This window comes from Balaenoptera borealis, assembly GCF_965194805.1.
Source record: "Balaenoptera borealis genome assembly, contig: HAP1_SCAFFOLD_2601, whole genome shotgun sequence".
Taxonomy (NCBI): domain Eukaryota; kingdom Metazoa; phylum Chordata; class Mammalia; order Artiodactyla; family Balaenopteridae; genus Balaenoptera; species Balaenoptera borealis.
Window position 1 is genome coordinate 8,051 of NW_028121751.1, and position 19,055 is coordinate 27,105.

At 37.4% G+C, this 19,055-nt stretch overlaps 1 pseudogene across 1 annotated transcript; it reads right to left on the reverse strand.

Annotated features, from left to right (window-relative positions):
- Window positions 1-240: 240 nt before the first annotated feature.
- Window positions 241-18,795, reverse strand: LOC309622423 (large ribosomal subunit protein eL31 pseudogene; annotated as a pseudogene). Its single transcript has one exon. The product of its transcript is annotated as a large ribosomal subunit protein eL31 pseudogene (transcript).
- Between the last annotated feature and the right edge of the window lie 260 nt (window positions 18,796-19,055).

Here is a 19,055-nt window from a genome sequence, read left to right on the forward strand (position 1 = left end):
GCGCCCCTGGGAGACGGGCAGGCTCCGCGACTCCGAGCCTCGCCCAGCCTCGAGCACCGCCCTCCGCGACCCCAGCGCCTGAGGTCAGGGCGCGGCGCCCCGGGCCACCGCGGGTTCTTTTCGGGCGGGCGGGCTGCACGGCGGCGCCTGGCGGGCTCTGCCGCCCGCGGAGGGACGGTGGGGGTTCTCGGAGCTGGCGGAGGTGGAGGGGGCGGGAGAGGGAGCCTGCGCCCGGCTGAGCCTGGAGGTGCGGGGCGGGCTCCGCGAGCGCTCTCGGGGCTGCTCCTGGCGGAGCCGCGGCGGCTGGAACCAGCTCCTTCGCTCCTTCCATCCTCCCCCTTCTCTCGAGCGGCCCCATCACCGCGCCGGGCCCCCCTCCCCTGCCGTCATCACGCTCCCCTTCTCCCTTCTTGGCACTTTCCTCTCGAACCATCCTTCTGGACAAACTTTGATGGAGAATTTCACACCACGCTGGAAAAATGCCGGTTATGAAAGGATTACTGGCGCCCCAGAACACCTTCCTCGACACCATCGCCACCCGTTTTGACGGAACACGTAAGTCTTGCACTTCGATGAGTTGCATGGGTTTTTTTTTTTTTTTGAATGATTTTTCTCTTGTAAATTACTTTCGTTCCCACCCTCCTTTTTGCACCAGTGGATTTTGTTTCCTTATGTTCCTGCCGAGGTGTCTTTTGTGCGGAGAATTTTTTTCCTCTCATGGTTCGGTGTAGTATTAACACTTCGGTGTAGTTGGCCCCCTTGACTCTTAGGTTTGTAAAGTCTGGAAAAGAACCTGAAGAAAGACCGACACCCGTGTTCACTGTGGGACCCGTAATTCCTCGGTTTTTATTAATTTTATGAAGTGAAAATGAAAATTGTCCATATTGGTGAATTGCCAATCTATCCTTCTAGAGTTTCAAGGCTCCGTAAATTATAGGGAGAGTTTGGAATGTTCTTCGTCCATGGAGCTTCATTCTGTGAGGTCTTTTGGATAGGCATGATCCCATCTGAGTTTAAGAAATGCAACTAGAATCAAGATTGCCAAGTGTAAGCTTCCCGTAGAATTCTAAACGTTATGAGTTTGTCAGAATCCCGATTCCTGCTTCTCAGGTATTGAAAGGTAGCATACCTTTCAATCTGAAATTATCCTAACACTCGAGGAGAGACTGTTGGAGAAGGAGAAGCCGGGCGTTATAAAGGTTGATCTGATCATAAGAGGAAGTTTCAACATAATTTTTTTGAGAGTGAATATTATTGGACGCTTAGCTTGTTTAAGCTTCTGTTTAAAAGCAAAGATATGGTGTGTTCTTGGAGACTGTTGGGAAACGTCTGCAAGTTGTTCTCTTTCAGGACCACGGTCAGGTCCCCGTTCCTTCCCAGGCTTCTCAAACTCCCCTCTTCTTGACCAGTTGGTTTTCCCTGTAATGAGGTGTCTGTACTTTCACCCCCAGCAAAAGCTATCAATTGGTTTCACTATGAATATCCACACCTTCCTCCTAGCTTACGTTGCTTCTGCGTGCTATCTTTCCTTTTCTGCCTGTTACACAAGACTTGTAGAAACTCATTTGTTCTAAAGGCTAGTAGTGATTCAGGCATCATTGTGTTTTAGGATGATGGCATATTTCTTGGAGCTGATGTGAGAGAGCACATCTAACTCTATTTCCACTCCAGTCGTCTGGATACACAGTCTTACTACAGTGGGAAGTAAATCCTGGACTTTGGCGCTTCAGGAGTAGTTGGAAAAGTTTATATGAGGGAGAAATGAACTATTTACTGGATTTTATTCTATTTTTATTTTCAACCTCCAGCCTACTCAGGGTAGTTGGTGTGAACATTCTTTCCAGTGTTTTTATCTTTATCTTTAGCCTTTCCTTCCCCTTTAATGTTCTAGATGTGTCAGACAGTATGAGTGAAGTGCAATGGTATTATTTATCTGTCTTCCTTAGATAATAATAGAAAAATATAATAAAATTTCAAATCCCTGCCAGTGACATCATACCCACCACCCAACCACTACACAAAATCACCACTGCTATCTTCATGCATGATTGTGGTTACTACTGTTTATTAGCTTAGGAACTGGTTAGTTTCTAGTGGATGTTTGTTCTTGAAGTTGCAAATGTAAACCCAAAAGACTTTCAGTATTGATCACAAGTGCATGTATTGAAAATGAGCTAACTGGTAAATGGTAGTTGCTTATCTCATTGTCATTTGAAGTTGAATGGAATGCAGTGTGTTCCCAGCATAGCCCTGGGAATTACTGCAGGGATATATTTAAGTACCAGTTGCTAATGAGAGGGGCTTTGGATCATCTGTGTGAGGAGATCTCTGCCTCTTTCACTATGACATTTGATAGACAGAAGGCATGTAGAGAAAGAATGGTGTACTAGTGCATAGCTCTTTTTCTATTTTAACTACACATTAATGTGAATAAAATAGAAGGTTAGAAGTTTTAAATCGTTGTTTGGGAAGACCATCATCACATAACCAGCATTTAGAATATTAGTAAAACTAAAACTGTTGGAGAGCATGCTTGGTCTGTTCTCCAAGGGTCTGTGGGATTCCTGGAGGGAACCACTTTGTATGAAATCAATCTGAAAATCAGTGAAGCAAATTTCAAACTAATGAGTGACATTAAAGGTTTACTTTAGCAAAATTTTGTTGAGAACTTTTAAAGATACCCCTCATGCCAATAAACCCCACTCAAGGAAAGAGGACTGTATCCTCTTATTTGCTTTTCATTTGCATTGCAAGATGACTTGAATAATCTGAAACTTAAAAAAATACTTTAAGCAAATTTAAGACACAAATTTTGCTAACATCATGGCATATCAGTTTGCCTGCTAAATATTTAGTTTATCTTTTTCTATCTTTTATGTGTTGACACAATTTTATTAAGTATAATTACTATCCCTGAAACTCTTTTCCTATGATCATCCTTCTTTCTCTTGATTTTTTTTATAGCAGTCATTTATTTTCTTGTGCAAGATAAAACCATTTGAAAGGTTTAAATTAACAAAATTGCCACTCGCCCAAATAAAAATTATACTGGAGAGTGCATAATGTTATTATACTCAAAATGTCATGTGTTTACTTGGTACATTTTCTGCCTTGTTAGGTATATTTTGTAGTCATGTTAGTTTCTTATTTTGTTTTATTTTGGACAATATCATTGAAAAAATAAGAGAGCAAACAATAACCCTTGTTATCATTGAAAAAATAAGAGAGCAAACAAAACCACCTAGCTAACTTAACCACCATGAAATATTATTATCTTTATTGATTTAATACTGTAATGGAAAATAATAAATCTTAAAACATCATGTAAAATTTCTCCCAGGAAAAATTAAATATATGACAAGAAAAGCCTATAACATAATCTTACTAATTTATCAGTTGAATTATTATCATCACAGGGCAACATAAAATAAGTTAATAATATATTTTATCACCTAGTGACACTTTATTATTGAGCGTAATAGGATATTTTTTCTTTTTAGTATTTAAGAAGTGAGCTGTTGGTCAGGATTGAAAGTCAATAGTGGACCATTAATTGAAACTTTTTTCTCATATTCAATATAATTTTTAAAAACTATTGGAAAATATAAATCTTTTCACATAAAACTACCCTGACATATATTTACTCTTGAAATATGTTCTCCTGGTTTACGTTTAACTGAATGTAAATGAGACTTAGAAAAACTAAGAAGCTTGCAAATATTGAATATGTGTACCCCATTGAGGGGAAAAAAGTAACTCCAGTGAAATTCTTTGACTCATTGCATATAGCCATACTTCTCACGTGAAACACTTAAACATACACACACACACACACACACACACACACACACAATCTTAACATTATGACCTGCATATAGTTTATTTTTTCATCGTTCATTTTTTTTTTACACATTAATGTACTTAAAAAAATCTTTTCTGAGTAGACTTTTGCTTTAAGTACATGAATATTAATCTGGACAAAGGGAAATGATAATAACAGAACACATAAGTACATATTTTAAAAAATAGTTTTTCAGTACAAATATTTGCCACAGGGTACCGTTTGAGAAAAACACATTTCTTTGAGGATATAAAACTTTCAAAGGGAAGTGTCCATTTTCCAACAAAATGGTGCATTAGCCTACATTTTCCAGTCACATCAAAATTTGGCCAGAACAGTTCTTTCTCTTTGGGGTTAGTGAGACAAGATCTAAGCTCTAAAGGATATTTGTAGCCCAGTAGACTCTATCAAGGAGATTCCATTCAAAGTATTCAGAAATAATGGTTTAGACATTCATTTGTATTTGCATATGTTTTACGTACTCCTGTTCAAAATGGTCCAAAGAAATTTGTTAAATTGAAACGCTTCCTTTCCAGAGGAAACTCAATGGAGTTTCTTTTCCCCTTTATACTTTCATCAAGGTACATAGATCTCTTAACTTCAGAAGCATAGAGAGAAGGGTAATGTACCCAATGCTGTAGGAAAGGGACACAATAAGGAAGGGGACAGTGGGGACTTCCTAAGTCTTTGCTGGGTCGTAGTTAGAAGAATATCATCAGAGGCATTTAGCCAATACAAAAGAATGAGCTCCATTATGTATGGGTCGTTTGTAAAAGGCTGTTACATGAAAACATTCAAAGAAGTACCTAGCACTCCATAGATATCTCCCCACAAATGGGAGTTCATAAAGACTCGTTTGTATTTTTTCCATGCCACGAGTAGTCTCTTATTCCCATTCTGTATGTTTAGAGAGACAGTTCCCACGTCAGTTTTCTATTTCTGGGTAGTGAATTACCACTCATTCAGTGGCTTATCATCTCACATTTTCCGTAGGCCAGACATCCAGGCAAAGACTAGCTGGGTCCTGTGCTCAGGGCTTCCGGAGACTACAAGGCTGAAACCAAGTTGTCAGCTGAGGCTCAAGGCCCCCTTCCAAGCTCTCGTGGTTGCTGGCAGAATTTAGTTCCTTGTGGTTTTTCTCAGCAACTGGAGGCTTCCTTCCGCCTCCTGACACATGGCCTCTTCCCCAGGCCCTCTTACAACAGAACAGCTTACTTCTTCACAATTACTCAGCCATAAAAAGGAATGAAATAATGCCATTTGCAGCAACATGGGTGGACCTAGAGATTATCATACTAAGTGAAGTCAGTCAGACAGAGAAGGACAAATATAGTATGATATCGCTTATATGTGGAATCTGAAAAAAGGGTACAAATGAACTTCTGTACAAAACAGAAATAGACTCGCAGATGTAGAAAACAAACTTATGGTGACTGGGGGAAAGGGGAGGGGAGGGATAAACTGAGAGATTGGGATTGACACACTACTATATATCAAATAGGTAAGCAATAAAGACCTACTGTATAGCACAGGGAATTCTACTCAATACCCTGTAATGGCCTGTATGGGAAAAGAATCTAAAAAAAGTTATACATATACATATGTATATGTATAACTGATTCACTTTGCTGTACACCTAAAACTAACACAACATTGTAAATCAACTATACTCCAATAACAATTGAAAAAAAGAAAAAAAAAAAGAATCAGCAGGAATGCCTGTCGTTTAGAAGCTCACCTTGGTCAGACCTACCCAGAATAATCTCCCTTTTGACTCAAAGTTGACTGATTATGGATCTTAATTACATCTGTAAAATCCCTTCTAAAATCATATGACCTGTCCAAACTCAAGGGAAAGGGACCAGATGGAGTGTTTACACAAGGGGTTAGGAATCTTGGGAGCCAGCTTAGAATTCGATCTGCTACCGGTGCTGTCCCATTGCTGTACTAACATACGAAGCCTAATGTTCCCACATCTGTTCTTCTGTGAAGCAGATTTATTGAGCATGCTCTATGTAATTCTGTACGCACGTAAACTCTGCTGAGCTTGCATCTGCAGTCTTTGTGAATGTAAGGCCCAACTCACTGGAGGGAGGGTTTTTCTTTATATTTGGTGATGGCATATGAGTCAACCTAGCCTAGCCGTGTTAGTCAGCTGTGTTAATCAGATTCTTCATTCTCTGATCTACAAGTAATGTGGGAGACATAGGGATATTTTCAGAATATTGATCCCAGTCTCTTGACAGGATGCTTCTTCTTTCCAGATAAGGAAGGTTACATGGGGTCTGTTGGTCTGTGTACGGGTATCTTAATCTGAGGGTGAACCAGTCCACAAATGTGGCATCTGCAAAGGACGCAAGACAGGTCCTTGTATTCTAAGGTGACTGAGCTGTTTCCACTTTATTTACCTTCTTAACCAGTTCTGTTACTGGGTTCGTATGTGGACTGTTTTGAAACAGTATGTTTTCCATCTTTTTCTTATGCTTCTAACCATGTTTCAGATTTTAAGAAACTCCCCATTATGCACTCTTGTATTGAGGTTGGCTGTGTTAAATAACTTTCTTTATGTAAACTTTATTCCAAGAGTACTAAAAAAATAGAAAGAAAGAAAGAACAAGAGAGGGAGAGGGAGGAGAGAATAGAGAAGAGGGATGAGGAAAGAGGGAATTATTTATTTTCATTCTTTTGACTTTGGAGATGAATTCTTTATCTTACAAAGGACTTATTGCATGGGTTCTCAAAACTTCCCTGCAATGAACAAAGTGTTTGATTTACAAGAATTTGGATTTAGGTATTTACCAGAAATGCATTTCTTTGGATGAGTGAGATATACAAATAAGAAGAAAAAATTTATTATGTAGTCTTTGAAAATACCAGATAATTTTGTTTTGACATCATCATATAGAGGAAAATAGATAGCTAACATGTTAAGAATGGAAGTTATACCCACAATTTTTTCTAGGCTCTGGCATTTGGTGTTGCCCGTAGACCAGATCCAACACACCTCTGGGAGGGCACAGTCTCTCTTAGGAAATCTTTACTTTATTCAGTCAATCAGACATTTCTTCAATGCTATTTAATCCATGCTGACTATATACAAAGCTATTATGCTAGGATATTTGGGATAAATCATGCTTGTCCTTCTCTCAAAGAGGACAATAGATGTATGCACAAATTACCATCACATAGGTTGGAAAGGGATGCAACTGTTCAGGGTGAAGAACTGTGTACATTTAGATGAGGGAGGAATAATTTCCTTGGGGGCGGGGAATGAGCTGGGGGAGTCATATAGTAAATGACTTCTGGGTGGGAATGATTGGCTCATATATGATAAGGGCAAAAAACAGTATTCCATTTACCTGGTCAATTTGTGCAGCACTTGTCATTGAGGCTGGAAAGGGGGGCCTTTAAGGAGAATACCAAGTATCTTAGAGGACGTGAAGGGGGCAATGTAGAGGCAACAGGACAATGGAAAGTCAATAAGGCCAGACGAGGAACATCTTTGAAGCCAGGGTGCTTTGTCATAATAAGCCATGGGAGGTGGTAGACCCATGTCTTGGTAAGAGAAATGTGTTGTCCTGTATGCCTGGTGTAAAAGCTCTCAACCTTCCCATGTGGCACAGGCTGATTCATGATACGGGAGAAATGTCAACCTTGAAACCGAAGATATTTCTTCTTCTTTTTTTCTTTTTTTTAATTGAAGTATAGGTGACATACAATATTATATGCTACAGGTGTACAATAGAGTGATTCACAAATTTTAAAGGTCATATTCCATTTATAGTTATTATAAAATATTGGCTATATTCCCCATGTTGTACAATATATCCTTGTAGCTTATTTTATACCTAATAGTTGTACCTCTTAATCCCCGACCCCTATATTGCCCCTTCCCCCTTCCCTCCTAAAGTGTTCATTCTTTCCAGCTAGAAATTACTTGCAGCTTTCACAAGAGTTTTTACCATTCTTTCAGCTTCTACCCATTAAGGTTTACAATACTTAGTGTCTGAATTTTAGCTTGGGCTCTCTGGACAAAGCTGAGAGTCCCTCAAGCCCATGGGCCTCAATGGGAAACAGCTACATTGGCTTGGTCTTGCCACTGAAAAAACAAGATATTGTTGTATTGTGTGTGTGTATATCTGGCCCCTGTGTCTAGATGCTTTTAATTAACTGTTTTCATAAAACTTTTATTTTATATTGGAATATAGTTAATTCACAATGCTGTGTTAGTTTCAGGTGTACAGCAAAGTGATTCGGTTATACATGTAGAAGTATGACCTCTTGCGGTGTTTCCAGGTGTGCATACCAAATCACTAAGACACTTCTTACTATCTGTCCTAATAAAGGCTTTACACTTGAACAAGGGTCCCCTATTACGCAGCGGAGTTGCGTGTTCTTCATTTGCTTACGGATGTCTGCTTTGCCCAGGAAGCTAACTATCTCTTAGGAAAGGGAAAGATCGATTTCTGACCACAAGGTGAATGCTGTTCTCCTCCAGGGCTGCTCACCCCTGTGTTGTACTGTAGAATGACGCCTGCGGAGAAGAAAAAGAATTGAGGGTGTGCTAGAATTCCATCCCCGTGAAGCCACTGGAGAAAGGCCAACAGACAGAGGTACAGAATTGCAACATCTGCAGAGATAGTCCGTTCACCCAGGCCATACGTATTTGCTGATACAGTCTAAACACTAAGGTTTTAAATCCATTTTGGTTTAGCAGAGCCTACAAACAAAAATGATGAGACTTCAACTTTACCTGTGGTATAGTTCATACTTAGCAACTGGAGCGATTGAAGAGTTTTCTCAGTAATTTAAACAGTCAAACGTAGTTCTTGGCTTATAAATTCCCTGGAAGATAAATTTTGCTTTCCTTTTTAGCTGTGAATACAACTATCTATCTCCCTCAAGCCCTTCAAAATTCACATGTCCCCAAATGAACGAATAATCTTTTCTAGCCCATGAAGCCTGTTTATTCTCTGGCCCCATAACTGGCATCACCACCCACCCATTTCTTCAGGCTAGAAATCTGAGTCGGCCTCGACTGGGCATCCATCAGATTGGTTATCAGGTCTTTGAGATTTCACTTAGAAATGCCCTAATTTGGCTTCTCATCTCCCTCTTCCTTGCTTTTACTTTAGTTTGGTTCCTGTTTCTTAGCGACACAAATGCAACCTTACTCTGTCTAGACTCCCGGGGCCGTAAGCTCTTATCCGACCCGCTTGCGCCCCCTTCAGTCTGCATTGTCCCCAGAGTGATTTTCCTTAAAAGCACTATCATCGTTTAATCATGTAACTACCCACCGGTTCCCTGCTACCTCTTGGAGGATGTCCAAAGCCCTTTGGGTCATCTAACCCCAAGATGATTCGGCAGCATCTTTTCCAGCCACTGCCTCCTGAGGCTGCAGACATACTCACCCCAAACGCCCTGCTTGCTCATCCTGGGCCTCTGCATGGCACCCATCCTGAAGGTCCCCTTCTGTCTAAACTCTTTCTGTGAGGCTCCAAGTAGAGCCAGGTGACATTTCCTCTCTGCTGCCATGTTACCTTGCCCATCCCATCCCTCCAGTCAGCTCCTCTGTGTGCTCTTAATGATCTGCTTTCAGATTTCAACACTCAACCCATCAACCCCTTCAAGTCTTCCTCGCTTGGACTTATACTTGGAAGAAAGTCTTTGCTCAATAAATGTCTTTTTGAGTAGAAGAATTTCATATTTCTTAAAGGCCAGGTCTGTCTAGTAATTGTCTTTATTTCCCTTCAGTGGTAACTGGTACTCCTTTTATACAGTGCTATGTGGTTAAGTTTAGTTTTGAGACATAATTCTAGACTGGCTTCTAGCCCCTCATTTTCACATGGTTGAAGTACTAATTTATTTTATAAAACTCTAATGATAATAGTGACTACCATTCAGGGCATGTCTGCCTACACGCTGTGTGCCGTGCTGGCACTTTATGTGTTCCTACACAACCCAACACAGCAAGAAGGCAGGCAGTCCCCTTTCTGTTCCAGATGACAGGACTCAAGCTCAGAACTTTTCTAATGTTATCACAGTAGCCGGTGATTTTTCTACTATAGCCTGTGATTTTGCTACTATATCACACTGCCTCTAAAATGTGGTTTTTTAATAGTAAGTATAAACAGACTGGGGCAATCTGTGATATCATTTCTAGTTTCTAACTCTTGCAAAAAGGGATTTCTGCTTTAAAGATTTTAGCCCTTTCTAGTTCATATGCTGCTTTTTTTTTCTCTTTTGATATACTATGCTTTAAGTACTAGTCACTTAAGAATGTGTTTAGATTGGTATTTAAGACTCATATCTGGAACTACTAAATGCACTCACTGTGCAAAGCAGTTTTGCTCATCAAAAAAAATCCACTGTCCATTTAAAAAAAAAAAACCCATTTTCTTTGAGATTTTGGTGCTTAGAATTTGCTGACTTTAGAACTTCCTTGTGATATTTTTGTTGTCAGGCTAATCTTTCCATAGAAGATATTCTAATTCCCATGGCTGTTGTAGTGACATCATTTTGTATTTTTACCTTGTTAGTGCTTTACAGAGGAAATTCTTGTACCTATTTTGAGTCTGCTTTTATTGGGAGAAATATATTCTCCAGTGTCAGGCACTTTTAACAGCAATCATTTACCTTTACTCCACAATGAACTTACAGTCAGAAATAACGGTACCTAGCTCTCTAACTCTCAAATCTAATTTAAAGTTCTTTTCTTTTTTCATGTTTTTCTTTTTCTTTTTTTTTTTTGTTCTAATAAGTCTTTTGGACAGATTTCCTTATTGTACCTGTGAGTCCAACCAGTTTCTTTCTCTAGTTATTGAACTAGAGGGAACTGAGACCAGAGTGCTTTTCAGTCTTTCCATATTTTATTTGATTGTCTAGAAAAAATGATCCACAAAAAGTGATCCACGTAAGAAGTTCAGATGTTATCAAACTGTCAAGTACCCACTTTGACAGGAAGTAGCTTGTTCTTAAGTGTGATATTCTGGCTATTCCTCCAATGGAGAGAATCATGTAGAAGATTAAATGGGGCATATTTTTTATCTCAACACAGAAATAAATGTTTCTACTGTGATTCCGTTAATTGTGGAGGAGAATGAATGTCTTGGGACTGGAGCTTTTGTATTGTATTGTAACTTTTGATTTGAATAAATGTTATAAAATTATTTGAAAGATAGTAATAATAGCTAATATTTGCCTAGCATTTCAGTGTATTCATTCTTTTTTTCCACCTCTTGAATTGCTTTTGAACTAATAGATAAAAAGTGGCTTCCTATTATAATTTTTAACATACATTTACTTTACTGTAAGTGAAGTTAAGCATTATTTAGTGTATTTAAGTTCTATTTGAATTTCCTTTCCTGGGCATTTATTTGTTCATATTCATTGCCCTTTATTAATTAAATTGTTGGCATTCTCTTTTTGACATCTATGAGCTCTTTACAGAGTAACAAAATGAATAGTTTACTGGTGGTGTGAATGTATATGTTTTCTCCAATTTTGGTGGGATTTTTGATTTTTATGTAAGTGAATTAATCAATTTTCCTCTTACGATTTCTGTGTTTTGTGTCATAGAGAGGTCTTTTCTATTCTGAAATTATTAAAAAAATACATCCTATGTGTTCTACCATAGTTTCATTTTGTATATTAATTTTTTCTCCTCTATTAGTAAGTTCTGTCATTTAATCTATTGAGTACAACGTAGGGATCAAATTTTTTCTTCCTAGATTCCTATCCATTTTTCTAACAATATTTTTCAATAATTCATCTTTTCTACACTGATTTGAAATGTCTAGTTTATCATATTCTATATTTCTATATGTAATTCTTTCTATATTTTGACTTGCTATCCTATTACATTCATCTATTTTTTTCTTTATGTGTAGTTCCACAGTTTTAATTGTAGAAGTTTTATGATGTGCATCAAAAGACTCATTCCATTCTATTTTCCCCCCCAGAATTTTACTTGGCTAATCATACTTATTTGGAAGTCCACAGGAACTTAAGAATCAGATTATCTGGTGGAAAAAAACCCCGATGATATTTTTAATGGAATCTCCTGGAGGAAAATGACATTTTTATAATGTTGAAAATTCATATCCAAAAATTTGCCATGTATTTCTTTCACATCTTTTTTGGGATTCTCAATAAAGCTCTTGCACATTTCTGCTTTATTCGATTCCTAGTAATTTCATCTTTGTTATGTAAAATGGATTCTTTTCTTCCACCGTTTAGTTTTTCTAATTCAGTCATGTTTATTTATTTGAAGGCTATTGATTCTTATATTTTATTGTTTTTCTAACCAGCCAGCTTGCTGAGTTTCTATTATTCTTTGTAATAATTTTGCAATTGGTTTTTTGAGGTTTTAGGGTAACAAATAATATTGCAGTCAAATAATAAAAAGTTTGTTTTCTTGTTTCCAATTTGCACAAGTCTTACTTTTTGTCCCCTTAATTTTTTTTTTTTTTTTTGGCTGCATTGGATCTTTCTTACTGCGCGCGGGCTTTCTCTAGTTGTGGAGAGCGGGGGCTACTCTTGGTTGTGGTGCACGTACTTCTCATTGCGGTGGCTTCTCTTGTTGTGGAGCAACAGTAGTTGCGGGCTTCAGTAGTTGTGGCTCGCGGGCTCTAGAGCGCAGGCTCAGTAGTAGTTGTGGCGCACGGGCTTAGTTGCTCCGTGGCATGTGGGATCTTCCTGGACCAGGGCTCGAACCGGTGTCCCCTGAATTGGCAGGCAGATTCTTAACCACTGCGCCACCAGGGAAGTCCCTGTCCCCTTAATTTTTTTTTTCTACTGTCTAGTTGCTTTGGCTAGTATTATAAATGCTATAAAAATGGTTATGATAAAGAATATCCTTCTTGTTCCTGACTTTAATGGGAATTATTTTAACATTTTTCTAATAAGTATTTTTCTGGTTTTTAGTTTGAGAAATAAATATTTTATTATTAAGAGATTTTGTCATGTATTCCTATTTTATTAAGCAATTTTATCAATTCTTTTCATCATCTATTCAAATAATTCTATGTTTCTTGTTGAATCAATTAAAATGATAGATTCTTTAGACAGATTTTATAATATAAACTATCTTTTCATCCTTTCAATAAAGGTTTCTTGGATGTGTTACTGGGTTTTACTTGTTAATGTTTTACTTAGCATTTCACTTAGAATTTTACTTGTTAATGTTTTATTTAGAATTTTAGAATGTGTGTGTGTAATAGTCATTTTTTTCTTTTTTTTGCATGTGTGTATTATTGGATTTTTTGTTGGGGACCACAGATCCATATCTGTGCCACTTATAATGTAGAGTCATTGGGTTTAGAATTTGTGCCAAATTTTTCTTATTTTAATAAATTATCATTATTTATTACATTGGTGAGGTTTATAATGGTATAATTTACATGCAGTAAAATCACCCCTTATAAGTGTATAATTTGATGAATTTTGCAAAATGTGTACAGTCATAAAACCACTGCCACAATCAAGATTTGGAACAGTATCTCTCCCCCCTCTCCCCAAGGTCAGTACCCTCCCCACCCCTTCCAGTCCCTAGGACAACTAATCTGTTTTCCATCCCTGTGGTTTTGCCTTTTCTAGGTTGTAAGGTTAATGAAATCATACAGTATGCAGCATTTTTTTCTGTGCCTGTGGTGGGGGGGGTGGGCGGGGAAGGTGGAGGTGTCCGTCTTCTTTCACTTGGCATAATGCTTTTGCAATTAAGTAATTTGTTTGCATGTGTCAGTAGTTCTATTTTATTGTTGAAAATTTTATTCAGTTTTGAGTTTGAGTTTTCTTATACACGTAGAAAAAAATGAAGCAACAGTGGTTAATGTATTGATTCAATAGTAGATGAGCTTCATAACTATTAACACCGTCAGGGTTTTCTATGGAAAATCAGTTAATCTTAATAATACTTGAGTTTTTGCATCAAATTTATGGATATTAAGTAAAGCTTTCCAAAGTTTGTTTTATAGAAGGTAAATCATATATTATTTTAAATGTTATTGTAAATTCAGTTAAATGGATCATTAAAAATAAAGTTACTTGTTTTGTGATGGGAAGACAAATGTAGGTTTTGGTAGAGCACAGTGTCATAGTAAAGACAATGTTTATTAAATTAAACAATGTATGGAGAAGGAAGAAATGTGCTTGGACTTGTGTGTAGTGAATGCACAGTACATTTTTGTGCCCCCAAAATGGTGCGTTCTGTCAATCACTATAGAGGCTGTAATGGTCAAAGTTACCCAATATGTTTATATATGAAGAATTAGTTACAGTAGTTACACTACATGATGTTTGTTAAATACAGAAAAAAACATTTGGCATGGCAATACATGGTTTTTCTTTTTACTGTCGTCATCAGTCATAATTTTAAAATGTCTGAGCCTTTGAATGAATGCTTTGTAAACAATCTAAGTGTCTGACAGTTATTATTCTTTTCTGAATGAACTTTTTATATTTTCTTTTCATTTTATTTGAAATCACTTGGAAACATTTAATCAAAGTATTTAATAAACAGAGTATCAAAAACTTCATTTTAGTGGATAGCGAGGATTGTAAACCAAACTGGAAGACAAGAATACATTGAAATGTATCACTAGACAAGCAGGGGGAAAAATTAAACAATAAGAGCTCAAACTAAGGGCTAGATTTAAGAATTTTCCTTTGAAATATTTCAACTTGGAGGACTTTTTTGTTGAAGCTTCTATATTTAATTGGATACATTTATCAGTACTGAAACTGAATGCAGTTGAAAAGATCTGTGATTTTGCAGCACCTACATTTGACAAAACACTGAGAAGAATTATAGAGATACCTTTTATGACAAATTGTTTGTATTATAGAAATTTTTGAAGGTAATTACTCTGAATAAAGAAAAATGAGAGGACCAATGAGGTATTTGAACTGAAATATTTACACTTTTCAACATATAGAATTGAGATATTGTCAATGTAGCAAAATTTGGGGGACAAATAGAATTGAGAATATCCTCGGTGTAGCAGAATTTGTCATGTGTCTACAAGGTATTTCAGCAACTACAGAGTATCTTTTCAATGACAACTTTTCATGGTCTATAGCAAAGAGTTAATTGAAGATGCCCACAATTTCAAATTTATTTACTGTAAAATGCATCGTTGAGGAAAATTACAGGCAATTTTATGGAAAATATTTAAATAATATATAGATACAAAAGAGATGTTGTTTAGAATAATACCAGCAACTTGGTGTAATAGACACATATCGCTAAGTACATGACAAATATGTGAAAATATAATGAAAAATCATTGTGCTTAGGTGATTATTTTCTGGTAATATATAGATACTATCTCATAGAAATAATACTATGTTTCAAAATAGTTTTGGAAGAAAGAAAGGTTATAGGTTCACAGATATAGTAGAACTAGTCAAAAATAAAAAAGTAAATGCTTTAATAATTATATAATTTTATTCTTTGATACCTATTTTCACTTTCAAAGGAACTCCCAAGTCATCCTATGTTATGCCCACCTCATAACAAGATAGTCACAGCTCTTTGAAATACTGCTTTTTGACCTTCTTAGGTCTCCAAGTACAAATTTCTTTAAGTTAGACTTTTTATACAATTTACTTTTGATACTATCTTCTGAGGTAGATTGACGAAGTTAGGGAAAATTTTATCCCCCATTTGTAATTGTTAATATAAATATTAAAATAAATTTTCATGTGTTTATATAACACTGTTTGCTATCTCTTTAATTTTGTTATACCAGATACCTTGAATGGAAGTGACTTGGGTCGCTATTGGCCTGTGATTATTCCTAAATATTTTTATTGTCATTTATTTATTATTTATTTTTTTGCCGTTCTATAACTTTACTGAACAATCAGCAGTTCGTTCTCATCCACATTAACTGTCTGTAGATTTTTGAAAGTGGTGGCAGGTACATAGGTAACCAGCGTATAGAGCTTGTTTGGTAAATCTTCATCTTCCTTACGTTTTCTGGACAACCACACACGCGTACGGTATGGGACATTCCTTATTCCTTTGGCGCAGCAGCTTTGTGGAGCCCGGTGTCAACGCGTACATCTGGAGTTCCCATTTCCTTCATGGCAAACTTCTGGATTTCTTTGAGCGCCCGAGGGGCACGCTTCTTGAAAGGCGCTCCAGGGATGCGCTTGTGAATGTTCATAGTGTATTCTCTGGTCACCACCTCCTTGATGGCGGACCAGCCGTCTTCTTCTCGCCGCGCTTCTTTGCCGGAGCCATCCTGACGGGCAATTGTCCCTATTTTAGAGAAGAGGACGCAGAGGACCCTAGAGAGCCTCAGTATTTTGTCTCAAACTGTACATAAAAGGGACGGACTCTTACTCTTATCCTTCAGTTGCAAAACCCGTGTTCTTCCTTCAACTTTATTCTGATTTTCCTTTGAAAGAAGAAAAAGGGAGGAGAATTGACATTTAGTGGGTAACCATGAACCCAATGCTATGTTTGGTATTTTCACCTATATTAGCTTATTTAATCTCTGCAATATTGCAAAGTAGACGTTTTTATTCCTACTTCGTGGATAGGGAAATTGAAACCCAGGAAGGCTGAATAAATTGCCAAAAGTCACACACTTTACAGGTAGTGAAGCTGGAATTTACACATTTTGTTTTGACTAAGCAGTCTGGGTTTAATTAAAAAGACAAAAAATTGGAGCTAAGTTGTAAGGCATTCAGTTTATTAGGATTAAGATCTTAATGGTCATGGTTGACTTCACTTTGAGATATAAACCACTTTTGTGCTTTTTAAGAACACACCATTTGGGAAACTCAATTCAGAAAGTTACAAAGTGGCAGTGTTTTATAAACAGTATTTAGTGGATTGTCCAGGAATTTACTTCCCTTGTTAGAATAAATACCCAAAATGGTTTTTTGTTATGTGAGGGGTCATGGCTGTTGATGCTGGAGATACCTTGAGTGCCATAAGCCTAGAGTTATCTATAGAACAATGTCACACTAACTTGAATTTTAAAATGCTTCTGACCAGTCAGTGGTTGCATAGGAGTGGGAGGGGATGGAGAAGGGTGGAATCACAAAGAAGCATGAGGAAGCTTTTGGGACTAGGTAAAGTGCATCTGCTGCGTTCTTAATCTCCTATTTCTTTGTTTCCCTTCTTTAACAGTTCCCCAAACTCTATCCCAACATGTACACTCATATAGATACACACACGCACACACACACACACACACACACACACACACACACAAAGTATTTATAATTTAGTATCACTTCAATTAAGTGTTAATTGCTCCCAAAGTGTAATATCTTATATAATGTAATCATTTCTCAGGCTTAAAGAATTTACAGCATTTTCCAATACCAGAGAGTTAGATGGGGAAGAGATTTTGGAAATGTGAAATGGGTCGTGTTTTTTCCGTGAACTGGCTTAAGAATGCTCAAAGCTGAATGTTCGACGTCTTTTAGCAAGAGTCCCTGTGGCATGTATTTTAAGGAAAGATAGTATTCCTAGCCACATAACCTCTTTATTCGTCTTACTTGTTCTAATGTCCTCATTTATTTGTTTTTATAAATTATATATATTTCTGTGAGCCACATGAATAATTTATTTTTTGGAACAATTCTTCATATAAATAAACATAAGTTTTAAGAAAATTTTTTTTTTTGCTTTCTGAGAGACTTTCTCACTGGCTTAGAGTTTTCTAGGTTAAATTAGGTCCTTTGGAGGATGCAGCTCATATTTTTTGCTCTTATTCATTCATTTCTATAAGGTTGCTTATTTTTCAGTGACTAGAGGGGTAGAAACTAAGATTCAGGGAAAAATGAATGATCCCTCCTAGCAACGTATTTTTCAAGTTGTCATTTGTTGAGGGTGGATGCAAATGGCAAAGATACATGGCTTTCCTTCAGTTCTTCTTCAGTTTTCACATAGGTATTCGGTAGCTTGAATCTATAAATAAATGAGCCTATCAGGAGTAAGATGCTGTGAATGACAGATCTCCTCTGATCACTAAATTCACTTAAATGATTGCATGTATACTTTTAAATTAGTATCTGTGACACTTTTTGAAGTGGGCAAGGAAGTGCTTCCATAGCCAAGTTTACAGAGAAAAATGAGAAATATCTCATTAACCCAGAGTGAGACAGGCTTTTGGTGGCCTCTATAAAGTGAGAAGCTGAAATGGGTTTTGAAATCCAGAAGAATAACTCACGGGTAACTTTGCTGTGTTCGTGCGCAGATGAGGCTCATAGAGATAAGGATTTAGAGAAGACGGAGCAGGGGAGAAAGGCACAAACTGTGTGGACGTATGTATCATGGCAGAAGGACACACTGAGTCATTAACGTGAGCTATTCACAGTGGATAATTCGTGAAAAGAGGATAGAACATTTAGACCAATATTTAAATAAATTCACCTAAGAAGGAAGGAATTATGTATATGACTATGATTCTCTTGACCACTGCATATTCTATATATTGCAATTCATCCTCAAAGACAATAATTCTCTTTGCTTCCCCAGGACTTAAGTGCGCACAAATTCTCAGCAACTGTTTATGAGGTTTGACATCCCAGAGTTCCCACAGGCAACGTTATTGATCTTTGATCTGCGCTAGTATCTAGCACCTGTGTGTTAGCCTCACATTTCTTTTTCCCCTCCCATCACCACTGTGATTCCTTCCCCTCAATATCCCTACCACCACCCTCACATCATCTCATTCTCTCTCTTCTCTCTTCTGTGCCTAAAAAAATAGAGAAAGGAAAAGATGAAGGGTAGATACCCTGAGGCAGGTAGTGTTTCCTCCTTCCTCTTCCGTGGCCTCCCCTCCAGGCTGCATCTCTGCGTGGCATGGTTTCTTCCCTCAGCTCAGTGGTGTTTGACATCTTTACCTCTGACCTTGGTACTAGGCTTTAGAAGGCAACGGTATTGTAAGGATTTTTTTCTGTATATTTTCAAATACAGTTGAACAGAGTAACTTTTTAAACAAAAAATATGGTGATTTCCTCAAAAATCATATTAAAAACGCCTCCAAAGGATTCTACAGACATTAAGAATTAATTAAGTTTCTGCAGTTCTCCTGGCAAGTTCATAAATCTCAGGACCCCCCCTACTTTTAGGGAAATGGAAAAATACCTTGGGTGAGGTCAGGCAAGTCAGTCAGTAGTCAAGGATGTACTTGAAAAGCCCTAATTGGGATCTCCTTCACTTTTTTAAGGAATACTGATTTTTTTTATG